The sequence below is a fragment of the Periplaneta americana genome, chromosome 12, assembly GCF_040183065.1.
Source record: "Periplaneta americana isolate PAMFEO1 chromosome 12, P.americana_PAMFEO1_priV1, whole genome shotgun sequence".
Taxonomy (NCBI): Eukaryota; Metazoa; Arthropoda; class Insecta; order Blattodea; family Blattidae; genus Periplaneta; species Periplaneta americana.
This window is the reverse complement of record NC_091128.1, coordinates 159539854-159554137: the sequence shown is the minus strand read 5'-3', so window position 1 is coordinate 159554137 and position 14284 is coordinate 159539854. Positions and strand designations below refer to the sequence as shown.

The window sequence follows — 14284 nt, the reverse complement described above, 5'->3', positions numbered from 1 at the left end:
AAATTTAATTAAATTGAATTGTATCAAATTCCTGATCATCACGGTCAAATATTTCGAGAAATTTATTGTTCAAGAAATTTAATTACATTGAATTGTATCAAATTCCTGTTCATCACGGTCAAATTTTTCGAGAAATTTATTGTTCAAGAAATTTAATTAAATTGAAGTGTATCAAATTCCTGTTCATCACGGTCAAATTTTTCGTGAAATTTATTGTTCAAGAAATTTAATTAAATTGAATTATATCAAATTCCTGTTCATGACGGTCAAATTTTTCGAGAAATTTATTGTTCAAGAAATTTAATTAAATTGAATTGTATCTAATTCCTGTTCATCACGGTCAAATTTTTTGTGAAATTTATTGTTCAAGAAATTTAATTACATTGAATTGTATCAAATTCCTGTTCATCACGGTCAAATTTTTCGAGAAATTTATTGTTCAAGAAATTTAATTAAATTGAAGTGTATCAAATTCCTGTTCATCACGGTCAAATTTTTCGTGAAATTTATTGTTCAAGAAATTTAATTAAATTGAATTATATCAAATTCGTGTTCATGACGGTCAAATTTTTCGAGAAATTTATTGTTCAAGAAATTTAATGAAATTGAATTATATCAAATTCCTGTTCATCACGGTCAAATTTTTCGAGAAATTTATTGTTCAAGAAATTTAATTAAATTGAATTATATCAAATTCCTGTTCATCACGGTCAAATTTTTCGAGAAATTTATTGTTCAAGAAATTTAATGAAATTGAATTATATCAAATTCCTGTTCATCACGGTCAAATTTTCCGAGAAATTTATTGTTCAAGAAATTTAATTAAATTGAATTATATCAAATTCCTGTTCATCACGGTCAAATTTTTCGTGAAATTTATTGTTCAAGAAATTTAATGAAATTGAATTGTATCGAATTCCTGTTTATCTCGGTCAAATTTTTTGTGAAATTTATTGTTCAAAAAATTTAATTATATTGAATTGTATCAAATTCCTTTTGTTCACGGTCAAATTTGAGTGGAACCGAGTTTGGTTAAACGCTGAACACAATTTTTTCCAAATAGAACAGGTCCTATTTTCGACAAATATTGGATGAAACCAACCAATCAGCTAGCGGCTGTATGAAAGCAGCGCTGTCTGGTGTGCAGATTGTGAAGTTCAAACATAAATATTAAATATGGCTGACTGTAGGGGATATTTAGTAAGTCTATGATTTTGGGTGGAACAAAAGAAGTTTTATTTTACTATGCGAATGATAATCACAGATTTCAATTGAAAAAAAGAGTACAAAATATTACTAATACATGGCAGGACAAACAGACTGTAATGCCCAATTCACTGCATAGATGGAAATAGTGTTTTTGAGAGAAATTATATAAAACATTTGACCGTGAGCAAAGAACCAATTTCATAAGATATTTATCAGAATATCATTTTACTTATTGTACAATAAATCTAACGAAAAATCTCACTGTGGGCAACTGACTTAAGTAATGTATAAACATACCTTCCACAATTCCAAGTCACACAGAGTTTGTGTGCACTCGATGTGGGTTTCTGGCTTTTCGTCAGCCCACGCGAATTGTGTGGATATAAAGGGAAAAGTTGAGAGGTGTCGGGTGGAGTTCCCGGGTAGCCCAGTTGGAAAGAGCGCTGGTACGTTCAACCAGAGGTCCCGGGATCGATACCCGGCCCCGGAACAATTTTTCCCTAGAAATTATTCAAATCTGCTTTACAGGAAGCTTCACCTGAAAGACTAGATTTGCATAATATATACGTCACTGTGTACGTTAACAGGAAACCACAATTCCAAGTCACACAGAGTTTGTGTGCACTCGATGTGGGTCTGTGGCGTTTCGTCAGCCCACGCGAGTTGTGTGGATATAAAGGGAAAAGTTGAGACGGTGTCGGGTGGAGTTCGCGGGTAGCTCAGTTGGAAAGAGCGCTGATACGTTCAACCAGAGGTCCCGGGATCGATACCCGGCTCCGGAACAATTTTTCCCTAGAAATTATTCAAATCTGCTTTACAGGAAGCTTCACCTGAAAGACTAGATTTGCATAATATATACGTCACTGTGTACGTTAACAGGAAACCACAATTCCAAGTCATACAGAATTTGTGTGCACTCGATGTGGGTCTCTGGCGTTTCGTCAGCCCACGCGAATTGTGTGGATATAAAGGGAAAAGTTGAGAGGTGTCGGGTGGAGTTCCCGGGTAGCCCAGTTGGAAAGAGCGCTGGTACGTTCAACCAGAGGTCCCGGGATCGATACCCGGCCCCGGAACAATTTTTCCCTAGAAATTATTCAAATCTGCTTTACAGGAAGCTTCACCTGAAAGACTAGATTTGCATAATATATACGTCACTGTGTACGTTAACAGGAAACCACAATTCCAAGTCACACAGAGTTTGTGTGCACTCGATGTGGGTCTCTGGCGTTTCGTTAGCCCACGCGAATTGTGTGGATATAAAGGAAAAAGTTGAGAGGTGTCGGGTGGAGTTCGCGGGTAGCTCAGTTGGAAAGAGCGCTGGTACGCTCAACCAGAGGTTCCGGGATCGATACCCGGCCCCGGAACAATTTTTCCCTCGAAATTATTCAAATCTGCTTTACAGGAAGCTTCACCTGAAAGACTAGATTTGCATAATATATACGTCACTGTGTACGTTAACAGGAAACCACAATTCCAAGTCACACAGAGTTTGTGTGCACTCGATGTGGGTCTCTGGCGTTTTGTCAGCCCACGCGAGTTGTGTGGATATAAAGGGAAAAGTTGAGACGGTGTCGGGTGGAGTTCGCGGGTAGCTCAGTTGGAAAGAGCGCTGGTACGCTCAACCAGAGGTTCCGGGATCGATACCCGGCCCCGGAACAATTTTTCCCTCGAAATTATTCAAATCTGCTTTATAGGAAGCTTCACCTGAAAGACTAGATTTCCATAATACCTTCTTGTAGACCGAACTACCTGTAACTGACATAGCAAATCAATATTATCATATGTTTCTATCGAATTAGATTTGGATGATCATATAATTTAGCCTTAAAAATGGTCTCTCCTCCAGCGAACCATTATTGAAAGTAGATGTTTTTGCTGCCTATATTAGTGCTTAAGGCATTCATATCTGACCAGCCAGTGCATTAAGTAGTATGGGGAACTCTTACGGAGTTCTAGCAGCAAGTGATTTGACTGGCAGTACTGAATCGGTCGATTTACGAATCTTTTCCATCACACATCTCACTGAGTGCTCCATACGCGGACTAATGAATTATTCAGCGACCTGAATTGAATGTGCCTGGAGGCGGGAGGAATTTTACATTTATGAAAGAGACCGACAATCCATACAGATTATAGAGAGAAGCGAAGATGCTACGAAGAGAGTAACGTTTGGGTGTAAACTGGAAGTGAGAATGAACAAATATTGTCTTGATGTGCACGGAAGGAGGTGTGTAACAATAATTAGGAAAAGCTAACAAGGAATGGAAGAAAACAGATAGAAGAGGTGGAAATAGAAGAAAGATGAAGAAGAGAAGTAGCTAAGAAATGTAAGTGAAAGAAGAGGACAAGAAACAAGAAGGAACAGAGGAGGAGGAGGAAATTGGTAAGAGGACAATGAGGGGAAAAAAGAAAACAGGATGAGATGTAGGCGGAGGAAAAGGGAAAAAATAAGCGAAGCAGAAAGACAAGAAAACAGAGAAAAGAGAGAAGGAAAATAAAACAGAAGAAAAGAGAAGAAAAAGAACAGAAGGAAGAGATGAGAAGAAGAGAAAGAGAAAAAGGAAAAGGAACGGAAGAAAGAGATGAGAAGAAGGAAAAGAGAAGGAAATGATAACAGAAGGAAGAGAGGAGAAGAAGAGAGAAAAAAAGAAAACAGAAGAAAGAGATGAGAAGAAGGAAAATAGAAGGAAATAAAAACAGAAGGAAGAGAGGAGAAGAAGAGGAAGAGAAAAAGGAAAAGGAACGGAAGAAAAAGATGAGAAGAAGGAAAAGAGAAGGAAATGATAACAGAAGGAAGAGAGGAGAAGAAAAGAGAAGAAAAGAAAACAGAAGAAAGAGATGAGAAGAAGGAAAAGAGAAGGAAATGAAAACAGAAGGAAGAGAGGAGAAGAAAAAGAGAAGAAAAAGAAAAGAGAAGAAGAAATGAAAATAGAAGAAAGAGATAAGAAGAAAGAAAAGAGAAGGAAATGAAAACGGAAGGAAGAGGGAAGAAAAAGGAAAAGAGAAGAAAAAGAGAAGGAAAAAAGAAAGCAGTAGAAAAAGATGAGAAGAAAGAAAAGAGGAGAAGGAAAAGAAAACGGAAGGAAAAGGTGAGAAAAAGGAAAAGAGAAGAAAATGAAAATAAAAGGAGGAAATGCATACATTGCTACACTTCACACAAAGCACTTCAGTAGTCTCATCCTTGGCTCTTTTCCAGAGATCCGTAGAAGATGCTCCTTTTTCTATTAAAAGCTTCCTTTACCATTGATTTTGACTTCCCGGCAGCAGCTCATGTTACTGCTTATAGTACACCCCAAGTATTTGAAGCTGTCCACTTGCTCTACTGCCTCATTTAGAATTCGAACATTTACCTTCTTTATTTTTCTTCCGATAACCATGATCTTCTTCTTGTTTGCATTTATCTTCATCCTTTATTACTTTTGAAATTGCCTCTGTATCTACTGATTGATTAAATTTCTGGTAATGTTACAATAAGCTGACGGAGAAATTTTAAGACAACAAAGGACAAAAAGGGCAAGGTACGTAGTCATTCCTATAGAAGGATTATGAAAAAGAACTTTCATAAACCGCATCAGATAAATTTGTAGCCAGCAGAAGATGGAGTGAAACTATTAAATTTTGGTAGAGGTAATGACGACAAAGTTTTCTAATCTGTTCTGACATACAAACAGGAAAGTTATGTAACGCACACCCATACAGCTTTGCCTTCTGCAATGGGATTAAAATTGTTCAGGCAATTTGGAGATTAGAGGAGCGACAGGCATAAACTTAGCAAGAGATTGAGTTGTGTTCTTTGTGGGTGTGGTCTCAAATAATGTGGAGAGCACGTGGGTGGATGTTTGAAACGGATCGGATGTACTAGCGTGCCAATCTGCAATCTCGAAGGAGTTTCACAATTGCCGGATTTCCAGCCCTGTAAGACATGTTAATATACCCACACAGATATTGATGTAATTTATTCTGGTTTAGGAAACTAAAAAAAAAAAAACTTCATAATTTGGTCATTAGTGGGAGATGGTGTAGTAGTAGTAGCAGTAGTAACACTTATTTTCATACTTAAGGCTTTTAGAGAACACTGAGGTTCATTGCCGCCCTCACATAAGGCCGCCATTGGTCCCTATCCTGAGCAAGATTAATCCAGTCTCTATCATCATATCCCACCTCCCTCAAACCCATTTTAATATTATCCTCCCGTCTACGTCTCGGCCTCCTCAAAGGTCTTTTTCCCTCCGGCCTCCCAACTAACACTCTATATGCATTTCTGTATTCGCCCGTACGTGCTATATGCCCTGCCCATCTCAAACGTCTGGATTTAATGTTCCTAATTGTGTCAGGTGAAGAATACAATGCGTGTAGTTCTGTGTTGTGTAACTTTCTCCATTCTCCTGTAACTTCATCCCTCTTAGCCCCCAAATATTTTCCGAAAAACCTTATTCTCAAAACACCTTTAACCTCTGTTCCTCTCTCAAAGTGAGAGTTCAAGTTTCACGATCATACCGAACAACCGGTAATATAACTGTTTTATAAATTCTAACTTTGTTTTTTGCTTTAAACAAAAGCAAGCATTTCGCATATTTATTCTGCGTTTAATTTCCTCCCTAGTGTCATTTATATTTGTTACTGTTGCTCCAAGATATTTGAGTTTTTCCGAGATGGCATCTTTCAGTTGCAGTAGGTTTGTTGGATGTGTCAGGAAAACTCGTTCTTTAAGGCAATCCCACAACCAAAGTCGGCCGGATTGAAATCTGGAGATCGCGGAGGCCACATTGTTGAAAAGTGCCTACTGATGACACGATCGCCAAACATCTATGTAATTAATTGTTTTGCAAGGATAAAGATGTGGGGTGGAGCGCCATCTTGAATGGAGATTATGCTTTCCATATCCTGATTCCTCAGTCTAGGGATGACGAAGTTCTGTAACATCCTGTAGTAGCGCTCCCCGTTTACTGTAACAGTCTGTCTTATTCCATTATTATCCACACCTGTGGAATAACGGTTAGCGCGTCTGGCCGGGAAACCAGGTGGCCCGGGTTCGATTCCCGGTCGGGTCAAGTTACCTGGTTGAGGTTTTTTCTGGGGTTTTCCCTCAACTCAATATGAGGAAATGCTGAATACCTTTCAGTGCTGGACCCCAGACTCATTTCACCGGTATTATCACCATCTCATTCAGACGCTAAGTAGTCTAAGATGCTGATAAAGTGTCGTAAAATAACCTACTAAAATTAGTAATGGAGTTAACACGTGTAGTTGAGGTTCATTTTCCGACCAAAGACATCAATAGGCACTTTCCAACAATCTGGCCTCCGCGATCTCCAGATTTCAATCCGGCCGATTTTTGGTTGTGGGGTTACTTTAAAGAACGAGTTTTCCTGACACATCCAACAACCCTACTACAACTGAAAGATGCCATCTCGCAAGAAGTTGCCAATATTCCAAGACATTATCTGCAAAATTCTGTGCATGATGTCGCAGACAGAATGCTGTATGTTGAACAAGAGAAAGGCGGACATCTTCCCAATGTTTTGTAAACCCCGTTGTTTGCCCAACACTGTGATGTTTTTGTTTTTTCCCTATCTGAAATATTATAATATTTATAGCAGTTTAATGTTTGAACTGACTTTTGAAATACCCTATATTTCCTTACAGATATCGGAACGTCCATAAGTACAGTAATTGTGTAAAAAAAATAATGTTTTTATTTCAATTTTCGGTAAAAATTCTTGTGTTTGTAAGTTTTATATGTACAAATCTGTTAAAGTTAGACAATAACTTAAGATTACAAAGTTGTAGCACCCTTGTTTGTTTCTCTTTGACTTCCCCCCCCCCCCCAAGTTAACAGTACATTGTTTATACAGATTACCACTGTAGACTTCCTTTGGGCAAATATATACATTGTTACTCGCTAGTTAGATTCAGTTGAAGTCAGTGGCTTTGTTTGAAACGCTGCTATGGCTAACCATACTGCGTAAACGAGAGAAGAGGACCTCGTAAATAGAGATATGAATATGGGAAAAGCGTTCAGGAAATTCCTTTTCAGAACGAAATGTTACGCTTGTTCACATCAAATTTCTGCACATTTAAAGGACAAAAATATGATTCTTTAAATAATTTATTGTCACAGTATATTGCTCTCTTAAATTGACTGAATAAACCAATAGCTTTCCCAAAACTTGTTATGAAATATTTAATATAGAACATTTTTTTTTCTCGAAAAGGAAGCAAAAACGAGCAAATTTGTATTAGAATTTTATTGTTTGAAATATCTCAAAGAATAATCCTCTGAAATTAATGAGTCTGTATATGGGCTGTTCCATCTCAAATCGACCGAAATATAGAGAAAATTGACCTTGCAATTTTTAAATACAATGAAACTTTTTCTGTCCGTAGACAACTGTGATACAATGCTTTGTGCAAAGTTTGAGGCATCAGAACTTAGTAGTGTTTAAATTAATAATATTTAAATTTATCGTATTTTCATAAAATTAGCAACTTTGAACTGTTGTGGCTCCGAAACCCTTTCACCCAATGATCAAAATCATGGTTTATTTTGATGCAGAGAAGTTAAAGTTTATATTGACATCTAAAGTTTTTCTTACTTTTTATGGAAATGGAGAAATTTAGATTTTTCTTCATTAAGACGCCTTTGGCCACGAAAATAATTTTTTTTAAAATACGTGGTTAGATTCCACATTAAAGTACAAATAAACATAATTTTTTACTGGTGGTACGCTGATAAGAAAGTATTGAAAATATCAAACAAAGAAAATAAACAGTACGCGCGTGAACTAACCAGCTGACGTGAGGCGGGAGCTAGCCGAGGGAAGCAAGGTCAGTAGATATAAACACGTGATGTGTCGTCTAGCAGCGCATGGCTGTGCTAGCTTTATCACAGGTTTTCATAAACACAGGAGTAAAATGACGCCCAACGCTCGCTTATCTTCAGCTCTCGGCCAGTTCGTGCGGTACTGCGTCGTTCAAGTCTAGGCATGTGAAAATAATCTATTTAATACCCTCGAAACTTATTGCCGAGCCACCAAGCAAACAATGCCGAATCCCTCTTAATAATGAAAGGTTTTTTCTCAACATTTTTTTTACATTTTTACAAATGGGCAAAAAGCCTAAAAGCAAGTAAAATCAGATTATCTGTCCCTCTGTGTACAATAAAAATAAGGATTACTTCTTAACATAACCTACGAAATGTCAGCTTCAAATTAAGCTCTCGTTCAAAGTTCTGCAGTAAATTGTCCAAGAGTTCTGAGTGCTCAAAGTGGCTTGTTTTTATAAAATACGCTAAATTTGTCGTTCAATAATACGAAAACTGTTAGACTTTCGATAGTACATTTTTGAAAATGCACTCCCCTCAGCACCTTGTATAATAGGGAAAAAAATTAGAGTATAAAAAATGCGAGGTTTTTTACTGATCGATTTCATATGTAATAGCCCATATACTTGTAGTGAAAATACATTGAAAAGTGACAAGTTACAAGTTTCTAAAACAAATACTTACAGAGTTATTTAACTTCTCTATTTATTCAGTGACCTACTATCGCTGACAGTAAAGACAGAAAAAAAGAAAGATTAGTTAGAAATGTGCCGTGTGACGTCAACAAAATATTCACATTAAAATGATAGAATATGAATTCAGACGAATTTCCAAGAAGCCTGAATTAAGTGCGACAAAATTGACAGAAGAAATGAAATATTTACATAATAAGTTATTGCACAGAAAGCCCGAAGGTTGCCATGGAAACCTGGTTTTCACAAAGAATAACCTGCTTAAAAGGCTTTCATTAGTAAACTGAATGAAACATTTCGAATGAAATACGTAGAAAATCATTTTCAATGCCACTTCAAATTCTAGGAAACGCTTAATATGTTGTTGAAAGCAAATATATTACGTTTGAGTTAAATTGACTCATGGTGGAAACTAGGACTGATATCTCTTGCTGATTTATGTTCGATTGAGTGCAGTGGTTAAATTCGGCTGTGTTAGTGAAATAGTTTAATTCCTTAAACAATAATTGCAAAATTGCTGTAAGCATTGTCCTACACAACAAAATAATACATAGGATATACATTACAATATAAAAGCGTTGATTAAAACTGTGCTGTTTTGAGATATATGGCAGCATGGAGGTGGGAGATGAGGAAATCTACAAATAGTGAAGAAATAGATTTATACAAAACATTCTTTCAGGCGCAGCTGAGATGAGATTACTAAGACCGCTAGCAGGCTACACTCTCTATGACCATAAATATAATGAAGACATCCGACAAGAACTAAATATCGCAGCCATTACAGAGACAATCCACAAGTATCGGAGCAACTGGCATGAGCATGTTCTACGGATGCCAAATGATAGACTACCCAGGAGATTATTAAATTACAGACCCCTTGGATACCGAGATCGTGGACGCCCGAAGAAGCAATGGAAAGACCAGCTTTTCACCTGAGATGGAACAGGTCAAATTGCCTAAACCCTGATAGCTATTGATGATGATGATGATTCTTTCAGGCAGTCTGAAAACACTGAAAAATCAATAATACAAGACAAGTTTTTAAGCGAATGAGATGGCTAAGTGGTGATGCACTGGGCTTCCATTTGAGAGGTCCCAGGTTCGATCCCCGGTGAAAACCAATTTGGTCGAGACTTTTCCGTGGTTCTCCAAAGGCGTAAATAAAAGCTAGTGTCTGATTTGACCCTAATTATCACGCAATAATGGACATAGTAGAACATTATCAAGAATTTTCAACAGTAAACTACAGATAATCGCGATATGACCTCGACTATAAATAAATAAATCTAAAAAAGAATATTTTTTATGTTATGGAATGGAATGAAATTTCGGGAGGAAGAAACTATGACCCAGCACTGCGACTTTTCGCGATCTATTGCGCTAACCCTCAAGCTAGGCGCATTCCCAAACCCGCACCAGTTGACTTTACTAAGGTTCGCTGTGTATTCAGGTTTCAAGCAGGTAAACCCCTCCCCCCTCGTCCCTAGGCCAGCCCCTTCCGTGTGTCACTAGCCGGTATTAGAGGAATCCTATGTAATGTTATTTTACCATGGCAACTACCTAAAATAAATGACAGGTGATTTTAGGAATTCCAAAATTGACATGATCATTATTTTTTCTCCAGTAGAACAATATTTCCAAAATGGTATAAATTATGTGTTTGTATTTCTAATATCGATCAAATTTCGTATTGTCATTCGTATGTAGTATTAAATACCTTATTTAATGTTTTTCAGTCTTGTTACGTAGCATTAAGTCTATCTATAAAAGGTTGCACTGCTAGATTTTTTTTACATTATGTCTAGTATAACCCTGTATTAATTTACTTGTATCCGTATTTATATTGGAATTACAGTAGTAATATAATTTTTTAACTTTGTACTACAATAGTCTAATTATTCCGCCATATTGTATATTGGGAAATATTATCTAGTCTATTGCCGTTTTACACCGTTTGAAATAGTAATTTAAAATTGATTCATCTTTTCATGATCACCCTGTATGTAATTGATATATTGTTTAATAATAATAAATATATGTACGACGAATTTGATGTCATATACATATGCTTTAGCTTTGAAATAATCATTTAAAATTGTTTCGTCTTTTCATGATCACCCTGTATATAATTGAGATATGTTTTCTAATGATTATAAATAGATGTACGATGAATCTGGTATGTAAATTACCGTGATACAAGCATCAATTAATTGAAAATGTAATTCATAAACTAATTGAACGCTTTCCCATGACACGTTTTAATCGTGTACAGTAAAAGCATGGCTATCACAGTAGGATCCTATTATAGTCTACACTGATGTTTTATCAACTAACATATTTAAAATGTCTGATAAGTATCTGTTACCGGGGAATAATATGATGGCGATTGCTGCCAAATCTAGAGCGATTGATTAAATTTTACGTGAAGTGTAGATTACGCTGCGGTACTTAGGTCCCAGGAGTATTTGAGAGCTACCATTTTCCTTTTCGAAAAATTTTTAGTCGCATTTCTAGTTCATTATTCATTAATTCATAGTTTTCTCCCCAAGAACAGGTCTTTCATTGCAAACCCAGCATTCTCCAATCTTTCCTAGTTTTCGCCTTCCTCTTAGTCTCCACATACGATCCATACATCTTGATGTCATCTAATAATCTGATATCTTCTTCTGTCCCAAATTTTCTTCCGTTTACCATTCCTTCCAGTGCATCCTTCAGTACGCAATTTCTTTTTCCTATTTCTGATCAGTTTCAGCATTATTCTTTCTTCACCCACTCTTTCCAACACAGCTTCATTTCTTATTCTCTCTGTCCATTTCACACACTCCATTCTTCTCCATATCCACATTTCAAATGCTTCTAGTTGTTTCCCTTCACTTCGTCGTCATGTCCAGAAAGTAAGAGGTGGAACTTAAACTGAGAGGATTCAATCCGGCATCGGAACTGGAATCCAGTGTGGCTTACTTACAAATGGCTTTTAAGGAACCCGAAGGTTCATTGCCGCCCTCACATAAGCCCGCCAGCGGTCCCTATCCTGTGCAAGATTAATCCAGTCTCTATCATCATACCCCACCTCCCTCAAATCCATTTTAATATTATCCTCCCATCTACGTCTCGGCCTCCCTAAAGGTCTTTTTCCCTCCGGTCTCCCAACTAACACTCTATATGCATTTCTGGATTCGCCCATACGTGCTACATGCCCTGCCCATCTCAAACGTCTCGATTTTATGTTCCTAATTATGTCAGGTGAAGAATACAATGCGTGCAGTTTTGTGTTGTGTAACTTTCTCCATTCTCCTGTAACTTCATCCCGCTTAGCCCCAAATATTTTCCTTAGCACCTTATTCTCAAACACCCTGAACCTATGTTCCTCTCTCAGAGTGAGAGTCCAAGTTTCACAACCATACAGAAGAACCGGTAATATAACTGTTTTATAAATTCTAACTTTCAGATTTTTGGACAGCAGACTGGATGATAAGAGCTTCTCAACCGAATAATAACACGCATTTCCCATATTTATTCTGCGTTTAATTTCCTCCCGAGTGTCATTTATATTTGTTACTGTTGCTCCAAGATATTTGAATTTTTCCACCTCTTCGAAGGATTAGTGGATAAAACGTCAGCACGTAGAGTTGAAAACCAGGGTTCGAGTACCGATGCCGGAGAGAATTTTTCTCCGCTCCACCCATCCTTCATCATATAGTAATGCAGGATTTCTGCACGGAAATATACGTACTTCGGTACCAGGCTTCTGCGCTATATAAAGCCACACTCCACACAAAGCACTTCAGCAATTTCTTCCTTAGTTCTACTTCTAGAGGTACACAGTATTTGCATATGATTCTCTTCTTGTTGATGGTTTTTGTATGGTAGTTTCCACACTGCAGACCTAGGAAGCACTCTCAGAAACTTTACTTGGAAACTGAGGTGCTCCTGTCTATAGAAAAAAAAAATGTGTGTACTGTACAGTAGTGGCAAAAAAAAACCGGACCGACCCTTGTAGCTGATTTCAGAGCCACTGCGCATGCCACGCCCGCATTCACAAGATAGCGAGTACTCTATTGAAATTGTAGTTTCAACTGCAGACGTAGCCCATTTCGAAAGCCATTAGAAAATAAGCTGGTAAAATTCATATTCTGGGAATAATAGGTTTAATTAAGTAGTAAAATATCGCTGCAATCGAAAAGTATTGGGAATAAATTTGAATAAGGAACAAAAAAAAAAAGTTTCCTTCCCGGGCAGGATTCGAACCACGAAAGTCTTAGTTACCAGTCTATCGTGCTCTGGAGTGAACAAGCTCTGAAATCAGTTACAGGAGTCAGTCCGGTTTTTTTTGCAACTACTGTACATACACTTAATTAGTAGATCTTTACAAATGAAAGAACGAAATGGTCTTTGAAGGGAGAAATTTCCGTGCTCAGGACGAGAATCGAACCCGGGGTCTCATGATTTGTAATCACGAATGCTGACGATTAGATCACAAAACTGTATGTTATACGAGAATCTGATTGTTATGTCGTCATTTTAAAATAGCATTGATAGATAACATCGCCTGTTGGTTATGCAACTGGCAAAAGTTTGATGTATATAAGTGTGCTTTATATTTTACGAATGCTACTAGGAGAACTACCGTATTCCACACTAATATTTTAGTCTTCTGTGTTAGTCTACAACAGGTTTACAACTCTAATTCTGAGTATAAAATTAAAACAATTAAACAGACCACTGCAGCAGAGATTACGACTGCAGGGGGATGTAGTAGTCTATTGTGAATGGAAACTTAACCTGTATGTAATCTTTCATACTATCTCTGTGCACAAATGTTAAAAGTGATGCTAAAATTCAGGAATTTTTTCAGATTTTTACATTAAGATGTTAGGTACAGCTTACAGCAGTAACATTTTTGGAAATATTCAACATTTTTTTCTCCATTACTGTATCTTGTACAGTAATGAAAATGAATATGTGTATAACACTGTTCTTCTGCTCTATGAATAAAAAAATATTTTTAAGATTAAAAAAAAATATTTACATTTTTTTTTTCAAAATTTAGTTCAATGTGCAGTGATGAAGCGTTTCCCACATAACTAAAAAACTATCCAACATTCTGTGATGAAATTTTTTGTGTGTATTTATGTATGTCATATCTACAATATGATGCAAGATCACTTCTCTACCTTTGATATATTTTCTGGTAGAGAATAAATTCATTAAAAATGGTCAAACATCGGTATTTTCTTATAAAACAAAATTAAGAAAAATATATTATTTTCTAAGGAATGTAGTTGAAAGAGCATGATATTATAAACATGAGTTTCAGCAATAAACTACAAACGAGAGAACATGAAAAAGTTAACAAGTTTATGAGTTATGAGGGAAACGCTTCATCACTGCACGTGATCTGCCACCTTTCTGAATCTTGAAAAAAAAAAAAAAAAACTTTTCAAACCGTAAAAATATTTTTTTTTCATATAGCAGAAGAACAGTGGTTTACACATGCCAATTTTCATTATTGTACAAGATACAGTAATGGAGGAAAAAAGGTTAAATATTTCCAAAA

General features: G+C 36.6%; 1 protein-coding gene across 1 annotated transcript in view; it reads left to right on the top strand.

Annotated features, from left to right (window-relative positions):
- SPR (Sex peptide receptor) overlaps positions 1-14284 on the top strand; it is a 1638905-nt gene that overhangs the window by 143857 nt on the left and 1480764 nt on the right. The window lies entirely within an intron of this gene.